Below are 11,425 nucleotides of genomic sequence, written 5' to 3' on the forward strand. Positions count from 1 at the left end.
TTCTGCTGTTCTCTACAGATATATAACACAAATGGTCTTCTTGTAGTCCCAGTCTAATTAAAGATTAAAGCTGGCTTTGGAGTTGGAGTGTGGCTCTCTCCTTCTCTAAACCCAAGCATGCTTATTAAAATGAAATCCAAAATCTTTGTCACATGTCAGAAGAGCCATGATAGGGGACAGAAGAAAAACAAAATTTAGGGCTGGAGAGATGGCTCAGCGGTTAAGAGCACTGGCTGCTCTTCCAGAGATCCTGAGTTCAATTCCCAACAACCACGTGGTGGCTCTCAACCATCTATAATGAGATCTGGTGGCCTCTTCTGGCCTGCATGCATACATGCAGGCAAGATACTATGTACAAAATAAATAAATCTTTTTAAAATTTTTAAGTACTATTTTATTGCTACTAATCTCATAATCCTTTGGTTTTATATTGATCCTTTGACAGCTTTTAGGTATAAGATTTATAAGACTGATATATATATTAAACTTTTTGTCATGATATTAATGGTCATATAGAGTACTAACTAATTCTAGAAAAAGGTTTTGTCTACCTTCCTGTACATGATATCAGGTTTGATACTCTATCAGTTTTCTGCGGTGAACCATGAGCACACCTAACAGCTACCTTTGAAGTCTCTATACAGAGGATGGGGCCCCACAATGGCAACTCCTCCAGGTCTATGGTAACACCACTAAGCTAAAAAATACCACCTCAGGATCAGCTTTGGACTACCAACTGCTCAGAATAATTTCTAGGTGGCTATCTAAGATGATCCGGCCTAACAGACTACTCTAGCTAGGACTTGAGGCAATCCCTGCACTTTTCCTATTACACAGAGACTAGACAACAAATGATACAGCTACCTCTATCAAGACTTGACAATTAACCAAACATTTTTCTTTTCAGGATTCCTTAAAGATACTGTCACACACATCCCAACAGTAGGAAATAAATTTAAGAATATGATGGTGGTGTTTGGTCATTCAGTGGATTATGGATGTTTATCATTGATTAGGAGGTTAGTTACAAATTATTATTGGTAATGCTCAGGAAAAAAACTTAAATGAAATTAGATTTAACATTCTTGTTTTGAAAAAGGGGGATATAGATATGATAGGATGAAAGGGTAGATTATTGGATCTACTCTGAAAAAAAGGAGGCTATAGATATGATTAGATAAAAGGTAGATTATCGAGTCTACTTTTAAAAAGCAATTACTAGTTTAAAATACTTTACATTGGATTGGACTTTTGTATATTGTATACAAATTCTGTATATTGAGATTTTAATTTTGTTAGAACATACTGTACATACATATCTACTCCTGTTCAAAGTATTGTGCCTATATAACTCATTTAACAATGTAATGCAAATTTCTAGTCCTTGAAAATTATTATTACCAACTGATTAGGATAATAAGAAAATGCAGGTTAGTAGTTAGTTACCTAGTATAAATGAACTTGTAGTCACATTAGGTATGTTTTTAAGGTTATTCAAGCATATATTTTAGATACACAGGTCATCCTCAAACACCAGAAATCTACAGAATATGGCATTTATGATGTTTTAATAACCTGGGTTTTTTTTTTGTTTTTTTGACAATGAGACATGTCTGCTCCTGGTAGCACCAATCTACTTCAGAGAAGATGATGGGCGTCAAAGAAAGTAAACTCCATGTGGCAAAAAGTAAGCCATTGGGCAAGAAAATGCCCTTGCCTCAACTGCTGATAGTGTGCTGTCCTAATTGGACAACCAGAACACAAAGGAAAGTGACTGCCAAACATAGTCAAGAAAAGGAGGAACAGTCCTTCAGAATATGCTGCTTCACAGAAAAGTTTGTCCAGTATGCTAGGCCTGTAGGTAGAAGATAGATGACCCAACGTTGCAGAGGAACCTTGGGTGACTGTTCAAGCAGTCAGATGTTTCTGTCATTACTCAAGGTTTTTGAAAGTCATTTGCTCACACTTCCTGTTTACTCAGCTAATATTATTTCCTTTTTGGGTCTCTGAGGGAGTTGAAGACTAGATAGTTATAGTGTTCCTTGTTTACCTGACACAGAAAGCAAATTATGATTACAAAGTAAATTAGGTACAAGACTTTGGAATCATCAAGATATGATAGCTATGGAGTATTTTCTCTGAATTTGTCAAATGTAAATGGACTTGTTGATGTACTCATTGCCTGTATATATTGTATATTGTTATTGTACTTACTATATATAGTTTTTCTTATATTAGTTATAGCCTTTTATTTTAGAGAAAAAATGGAAAATATAGTGATATTTTATTCATGTTTTAATAAATAAAACTTGCCTAAAGATCAGAAGGGAAACGCTAAGCCACTAGAGGTCAGGCAATGGTGGCACACACCTTTAATACCAGCACTTGGGAGGCAGAGATAGAAAGATATCTGTGAGGTCAAAGCCACCCTGGACTACGCAAGATCAATGCAGAAACAAATCCAGGTGGTGTGGTACCTAACTTTTAATCCCAGTACTAGGGAGTCACGCCTTTAATCCCAGCACTAGAGGGAATATAAAATGAGAAGAGAGAGAGGCATATTCTGCTTAGTTTATGGTCACCCATTCTTGGTTGATGTGGAATGTCCTTCTGTATATGTATTGCTTTTATTGATTAATAAATAAAGCTGTTTTGACCGATGGCTTAGCAGAGTAAAGCCAGGCAGGAAATCTGAACAGAGGACCAACTTTTTTTTTTTTTTTTTTTTTTTGGTTTTTCGAGACAGGGTTTCTCTGTGGTTTTGGAGCCTGTCCTGGAACTAGCTCTTGTAGACCAGGCTGGCCTCGAACTCCCAGAGATCCGCCTGCCTCTGCCTCCCGAGTGCTGGGATTAAAGGCATGCGCCACCACCACCCAGCATCAGAGGACCAACTTTTAAGAGAACATCAAAGTATTATTATGTAGGTAATATTGTATGTAGTAAACATGTGTTTTTAAAAATGTGGTTCACTCTACTTGTCTATATGATTGAAGTTGTTGTTTTGGTTTTTTTAGACAGAATTTCTCTGTGTAATCCTAGCTGTCCTGGAACCCCCTCTGTAGTCAAGGCTGGTCTCAAACTCAGAGATCCACCTCCCTCTGCTTTCAAAGTACTGGGATTAATGGTGTGTACCATCACCACCTGGCTGATGGTGTTTTTCTAAATTAAAACATTGATTTTTTTTTAATTTTGAAAAATTTTAAATCTCTGAACTGATTGTGATGGTGCATGCCTGTAATTCCAGCACTCCGAAGAATAAGGCAGCAGGAACAGGAGTTCAAGGCTATATCCTTGGCTAAAGATCAAGTTTGAAGGCAGCTTGGGCTACATGACCTTCTATAATGAAGAACACCTACAGAACAAATCTGGCAAAGACTAGCAAAGGAGCTGGAGAGGTGGCTCTGTTAAGAGCATTTATTCTTCTTGCTGTGGTTTTTTGTTGTTGTTGTTGTTGTTTTGTGCTTTTTTTCTGAGACAGGGTTTCTCTGTGTAGTTTGGAACCGGTTCTGGAACTCAAAGAGCATTTATTCTTGTGGAAGACCTAGGATCAGTTCCCAGTACCACCATGACAGCTTTCAACCATCCATAACTCCAGTTTTGGGGGGATATAATGCCCTCTTCTCACCTCCAAGGCATGCATATGTCGTACAGAAATATTTGCAGACTGAACACTCATAAACTAAAAATATTTTAAAATCTTTTTTAAGCCAGGCAGTGGTGGCGCACACCTTTAATCCCAGCACTCGGGAGGCAGAAGCAGGCAGATCTCTGTGAGTTTGAGGCCAGCCTGGTCTAAAAGAGCTAGTTCCAGGACTGGCTCCAAAGCAACACAGAGAAACCCTGTCTTGAAAAACCAAAAAAAAAAAAAAAAAAAAAAAAAAAAAAAAAAAAAAAAAAAAAAAAACTAAGTAGACTGTGGTGGGAGGTGGCTTAGTTGCTAATATAAGCTTATAGACTTGAGCTCAGATCCTAGAATGTAGACAGAATCTGAGTGTGGCAGTACATACACTATATCCTGTCACTGGAGGAGTAGAGACAGGAGGATTCTTGGGGTTGCTGGCCACCCAGGTTCAGTGAGAAGCCCTATCTGAAGAAATTAGGTGGAAAAGCAGCAATTATAAAAGACCCGGGTGATTGGTTATTCTTGGTTATCAGTTTGACTATATCTGGAATTAACAAAAATCAAAAAGTGGGGCACACCTGTGGGGAATTTTTGCTTAATTTGAAGTGGTAACATCCACTATTAATCTGGATCTTTGAAGTGGGAATGCACAGCTTTAATTTGGATCTTTTGAGGTGGGAAGAGCAGCCTCTAATATGGGTCACACCTTTTGCTGGAAGCCTATATAAGAACAAGGAAAAAGGAAGTCTCGCTCTTTGCCTGTTTGCTTTCGCCTCAATAGTAAGTTTATTCCTTCCCTGGCATTAGAGCCTACTTCTTTAGGATTCCAGCATCCACTGAACCAGCTGAGACATTCAGCCTTGTGGACGAAATGTCTGCTGGATTCTTGGACCTTCCATAGACAGGCAGCTATTGTTGGATTAACTGGACCATAGCCTATTAGTCATTCTAACAAACTCCTTGCTTTATAGAGAAAGGGATTAATTCTGTAAATTGTTACTCTAGAGAACCCCGACTAATTCAACATCCAACATCAACCTCAGCCCTCAGTGCACACATGCACACATACACATGCTTGCATGCACACACACGTACACGAGCACACAGACATGTGCACACACACACACATGAGAGCTACTGGACCACAAAGATAAACCATTTGTTATATAAAATTGTAAACCTGTTTGAGAAAGGGAATGAAGTCAAAAGCCCAGAAGGCAAGAAACAAAACCCTCAAAAAATGGGGGCTGGAGAGATGGCTCAGAGGTTAAGAGCATTGCCTGCCCTTCCAAAGGTCCTGAGTTCAATTCCCAGCAACATGGGGGCTCACAACCATGTGTAATGAGGTCTGGTGCCCTCTTCTGGCCTGTAGACATACAGACAGAATATTGTATACATAATAAATAAATAAATATTTTTTTAAAAACTCTCAAAAAATAATAAACAAATACAATTTTAAAAATAACTTTATAAAACCATCTCCAGAGAACAAATCAAAGAATATTCTCTCTACTCAAGAGTAGGAGAATATGGGGCTGGAAGGATGGCTTAGTGGTTAAGAGCACTGGCTGCGCTTCCAGAGGTCTTGAGTTCAATTCCCAGCAGCCACCTGATGGCTCACAACCATCTGTAATGAGACCTGGTGCCCTCTTCGGGAATGCAGGCACACATGAAGGCAGAACACTGTATATATAATAAATAAGTAAATCTAGAGAGAGAGAGAGAGAGAGAGAGAGAGAGAGAGAGAGAGAGAGAGAGAGAGAGGAGATATAATAATGGGTGCCCAAGGAGACTTCAAAATTGCTATGGATCCATCACTGACAATCGTTTTTCTACTTCCTTCCACCCCTTGTCCCCTTTGAAGTGCTGAGGATCAAGCCAAGAACCTGTGTGTGCTAGGCAAGCACTCTACCTCTGAGCTACAACCCAGCCCTTAGTTCATACCTCTTCACACATTTTTTAATAAAATAAAAATTGGGCTGGAGAGATGGCTCAGTGGTTAAGAGCATTGCCTGCTCTTCCAAAGGTCCTGAGTTCAATTCCCAGCAACCACATGGTGGCTCACAACCATCTGTAATAAGGTCTGGTGCCCTCTTCTGGCCTTCGGCATACACACAGATAGACTATTGTATACATAATAAATAATAAATAAATATTTAAAAAAAATTAAAAAAAAATTATCCCATAAAGCTGGAGCTAGAGACCATTGCGAGTTACAACATGAGTTTCTGGAATTGAAACTAGATCATCCGGGAAACCAGCCAGTGCTCTTAGCCACTCAGCATTCTCTCCTGCTCCTATTTGCCCCCATTTTTTGAGCAGGAATGCCTAATGTGCATCCTGCATGCCCACTCTTCCTTGTAGGTGCTCCCACATCGGGAAATTGTCTGGTTTAATTTCCCCAACACGAAGGAGTCAGGAGAGTAGCGTTTGCCTGACTATAGTGTCTGTGGCAGGTTGAACTGGGGGAATCTAAGCATCCTAAATTCAGGGCTTTTATCCTTTGTATGTTTCATCCCTGTACCACCACCTATCACCTAGCTGTATCTTTAGCTTTTATGGAGTGTGTAGAGTGGGTTAGCCCCTGTAGAAGGGGAGTTCACTCCTATAGATAGTTATTCTCTTAATTTTTTAGTCTCCAAAATGATATTGAGGGGACTGGAGAGATAATACAAAGAATAAAAGCACTTCCTGCTCCTCAAGAGGACCCAAGTTAGGTCCCCAATACCCAAATTGAGTAGTTCACAACCAGCTTAAGGGGCATCTGTTGACGTTTTCTGGAATCCCAGTGCAACTTCACTCATTACATACACATGTATAAAAACTTTAAATATTTTTGATATGTAATAAGCTCTTCTTTAATTATCTTCACAGGGATGGTTTTTGAGATAGTGTTTCACTGAGTAACCCTGGCTGTCCTGGAAATCACGTTGTAGACCAGGCTGGCCTTGAACTCACAGAGCTCCACCTGCTTCTGCCTCCCAAGTGCTGGGATTAAAAGTGTGCACCACCACCACCCAGCTAATATGTCTTTTTTTGTTCTTTATACCCTTTTGTGTTGTATAAAAATTCCTTCAATAACATTGTTGTTTCCCGACAGCTTTTGTTCTGGTTTGATAAAACAGGGTCTCATTTTGTAGCTCAAACTGGTCTTTATCTTACTTACTATGTAGCCGAGGTTGGTCTCAATTCTGAGGCAATCTTTCTGACATAATCTCTAGGCTTCTAGGGTCACAGGTGTGAGCCACCATGCCCAAGATTGAATATACATACATATATATATATGAGTAAAAATTTTGTGTATCCTAGACTAAGCTGGCCTTGAGTTCTACATAGCTGAGAATGAACTTGAATTTCTGATTCTCCTGCCTTTGCCTTCAGAGGACTTGGGTACAGGCATGTGGCACCATGTCCAGTTTATTTAGTGCTGGTGGTTGTAGAAAGGACTTTGTTTATTCCAGCAAAGCACTCTAGCCCCCAGCCCTGGAAAGATGTTTTTTATTTTTTAAAAAACTTATTTGCTTTATTTCATGAATATCAGTGTTTGTGCACAGTGTTTGAGCTTGATCCTCACAGAGGTCAGAAAAAAGTGTTATATTCCCCTGGAACTGGAGTTACTGATGGTTGTGAGCCACCATGTGTGCTGGGAACAGAGCTCATGTCTCTTGCAAGGGCAACAGTACTGTTAATTCCTGAGCCATCTCTATCACCACTTCCCCAGACAACAAAGTTATATTCTCCCTCTCCTCTTCCTCTTCCTCTTCCTCTTCCTCTTCCTCTTCCTCTTCCTCTTCTTCTTCTTCTCTCTCTCTCTCTCTCTCTCTCTCTCTCTCTCTCTCTCTCTCTCTCTCTCTCTCTCCCTCTCCCCTCAGCCCAGGCTTATCTAGAACTACTGACTATCCTGCCTTAGGCTCCTGAGTACTAGGCTTACAAAGTATGGTAGTTTGAATGAAAATAGCCCTCATATATTTGAATATTTGGTCCTTAGGTCACCAGGGAGTTAGCTACCGTGATTGGCCAGTGCTGTGGAACAATCTTTGTACATTGTAAATATGTGCTGCTCTCATTATTAATGAAAACCTGATTAGCAGATAGCTAGGCAGGATTTTGGGGGCAGAGAAAATGCTGGGAAGATGAAGGTCGGAGTCTGAAGAGTCACTAGCCAGACGCAGAAGCAGCAACATGGAAAGTTCATAGACTAAGTAAACGAGCCTCGGGGCAGCACATAGATGAACAGAAATGGGGTAATTTAAGTTGTAAGAGCTGGCTGGAGACAATCCTAAGCTATCAGCCAAACATTTAAAATTAATAATAAGTCTCAGAATAGTTATTTGCAGCAGCTGCCTAGACACAGAGACACTCTACCTCTACATGGCGCCTAAACATTCAGCACCTACATCCACATAAAACCTGAGAAAGATTTTAAAAGGTCCTAAACACACAAAAATGGAGCCAAACACGGCTTCCTAGTCGCACGCCTCACAAGCTGACTGGCTACAGGACTGAGACACGTCTCCCACCAGCTGTCTGAGGGAGAAGCCAACTGCAAGCTGTCATGCACTACTGCCATGCACTAAACTAACCTGCACTGGTGGCAGCTGACATAGTTTAGGATTTTCTCATGCAATCAAAAAGCAATACAGATGCTCAGTAAAGACAGATCCAGATGGAGAAAACCTCTAAATGGATTATAGTGCATTGAAAAATATACTTAGGCTTGGGAGAGAAAAGAGAAAGGGTAGAAACAATCATGGATTAAAAAGTAGTTTCAAGCAGGACCGTGGTGGTGCATGTCCTTAATCCCAGCACTGGGGAGGCAGAGCAGGTTCGGTCCATTATCATCATGGTGGATAGCATGATGGTATGCAGGAAGACATGGTGCTGGCTACATCTTGATCAGAAGGAAACAGGAAGTGGACTCGAACACTGTGAGGCTTGAGCATATATGAGGCCTCAAAGCCTGCCTCCACAGTGACACACTCCAACCAAGTTAAACCTACTCCAACAAAGTCACACCTTCTACTAGTGCCACTCCCTTGGGGGCCGTTTCCTTTCAAACCACCACATAGACTCATTGCAATGAATTCTTTTGGGTGGGGCTGATTGGACGAAAGGGTAGACTGTGTGACATCTCATAGCTCCTGATGCCACTAGGATGAATGAAGAGGTGTTAGAAAGACTGAGGAGGAGGTGGGTTTTGTTCCTTTGCTTTGTTTTGTTTTTAAATAATTTGGGGGGTCTTTTGGGGGTCATGCTACAGGAGTGAGGGGCAGACATGGAGGGACTGGGAGGTGAGTAGGCTTGGGGTGCATGATGTGAATTTCCAAGAAATCAATAAAAAAAAATTGTGATTAAAAAATAAAGAAATAAGCCGGGCGGTGGTGGCACACGCCTTTAATCCCAGCACTCGGGAGGCAGAGGCAGGTGGATCTCTGGGAGTTCGAGGCCAGCCTGGTCTACAAGAGCTAGTTCCAGGACAGGAACCAAAAGCTACAGAGAAGCCCTGTCTCGAAAATCCAAAAAAAAAAAATAAAAAAATTAAAAAATTTAAAAAAATTTAAAAAAATAAAAATAAATAAAAAAATAAAGAAATAGAGCCAGGTGATGGTTGTGCACACCTGTAATTCCAAGGACTTAGGAGGCAGAAACAGGCGGATCTCTGGGAGTTTAAGGCCAGCCTGGTCTACAGAGAGAGTTCTAGGACAGGCTCCACAACAACAACAACAAAAAAAAAAACAAGAAGAAAGAAAGGGAGAAAGGGAGACAGAAGGAAGGAAGGAAGGAAGGAAGGAAGGAAGGAAGGAAGGAAGGAAGGAAGGAAGGAAGGAAGAAAGGAAGGAAGGAAGGAACGAAGGAAGGAACGAAGGAAGGAACGAAGGAACGAAGGAAGGAAGGAACGAAGGAAGGAAGGAACGAAGGAAGGAAGGACTTCCATAGGCTCAATATTTGAATGCTTGGAATTTTTAGGGAAGGATTAGGGGAATGTTTGGGAAGGATTAAGGATTAGAACACGTAGCCTTGTTGTAGCAATGCAGAAGTGTTCCCTTTTCCCCACAACCTCTCCAGCACAAATTGTCATCAGTGTTTTTGATCTTGGCCATTCTTACAGGTGTAAGATGGAATCTCAGAGTTGTTGTGATTTGCATTTCTCTGATGACTAAGGATGTTGAACATTTCCTTAAGTGTCTTTCAGCCATTTTAGATTTCTCTGATAAGAGTCCTCTGTTTAGGTCTATACTCCATTTTTTTATTGGGTTATGTGATCTTTTGGTGTCCAATCTCTTAAGTTCTTTGTATATTTTGGAGATCAGACCTCTGTCTGATGTGGGGTTAGTGAAGATCTTTTCCCATTCTGTAGGCTGTCGTTTTGTCTTGTTGATCATGTCCTTTGCTTTACAGAAGCTTTTCAGTTTCAGGAGGTCCTATTTATTAATTGTTTCTCCCAGTGTCTGTGCTGCTGGGGCTCTATTTAGGAAGTGGTTTCCTGTGCCAATCTGTTCAAGTGTACTTCCCACTTTCTCTTCTATAAGGTTCAGTGTGGCTGGCTTTATGTTGAGGTCTTTGATCCATTTAGACTTGAGTTTTGTGCATGGTGATAGATATGGGTCTATTTTCATTCTTCTACATGTTGATATCCAGTTATGCCAGCACCACTTGTTAAATATGCTTTATTTTTTCCATTTGATATTTTTTGCTTCTTTATAAAAAATCATGTGTTTGGGCCGGGCCATGGTGGTGCACGCCTTTAATCCCAGCACTCGGGAGGCAGAGGCAGGTGGATCTCTGGGAGTTCGAGGCCAGCCTGGTCTACAAGAGCTAGTTCCAGCACAGGAACCAAAGCTACAGAGAAACCCTGTCTTGAAAAATCCAAAAAGAAAAAAAAATCATGTGTTTGAAGATGTGTGGATTGATATCCAAGTCTTCTGTTAGGTTCCATTGGTCCTCCTGTCTGTTCTTATGCCAATACCAGGCTGTTTTCAGTACTGTAGCTCTGTAGTAGAATTTGAAGTCAGGGATTGTGATGCCTCCAGAAGTTCTTTTATTGTACAGGATTGTTTTGGCTATCCTGGGTTTTTTGCTTTTCCATATGAAGTTGAGTACCGTTCTTTCGAGGTCTTTGAAGAATTTTGCTGGGATTTTGATGGGCATTGCGTTGAATCTGATCTTTTTTTTTTTTTAAGATTTATTTATTTATTATGTATACAACATTCCTCCCATGTATGCTCGCATGCCAGAAGAGGGCACCAGATCTCATTATAGATGGCTGTGAGCCACCATATGGTTGCTGGGTATTGAACTCAGGACCTCTGGAAGAGCAGTCAGTGCTCTTAACCTCTGAGCCATCTCTCCAGCCCCTGATCATTTTTTTTATTAACCTGTGGCAAGCTAGGGTTATCTGGAAAATGGAAACTCAATTGAGAAAATCCCTCCAACCACATGGCCTGGTTGGTGATATGATTGATGTGGAAGGGCCCAATCCACAGGGAGTGGTGCCAGCCCCCCCCACACACACACATACAGGTGCATGGTCCTGAGTTGTATCACAGACTGAGCACACCATAGGACCAAGCACACCATAGGACCAAGCAGTGATCTTGCAGGACTCCTAGGCACAAGGAGGCGTAATTACATAGAAACTCAACTCAGTGTACTTGTCATGAACCAGGCATGGTGGCACAAGACTTTAATCCCAGCACTCAAGAGGCAGAGGCAGAGGCAGGCAGAGCTCTGTGAGTTCAAGGCCAGACTGGTCTACAGAGCGAGTTCCAGGACAGCCAGGGCTACACAGAGAAACCTTGCCTC

The sequence above is a fragment of the Chionomys nivalis genome, chromosome 11 (assembly GCF_950005125.1).
Source record: "Chionomys nivalis chromosome 11, mChiNiv1.1, whole genome shotgun sequence".
Lineage (NCBI taxonomy): Eukaryota > Metazoa > Chordata > Mammalia > Rodentia > Cricetidae > Chionomys > Chionomys nivalis.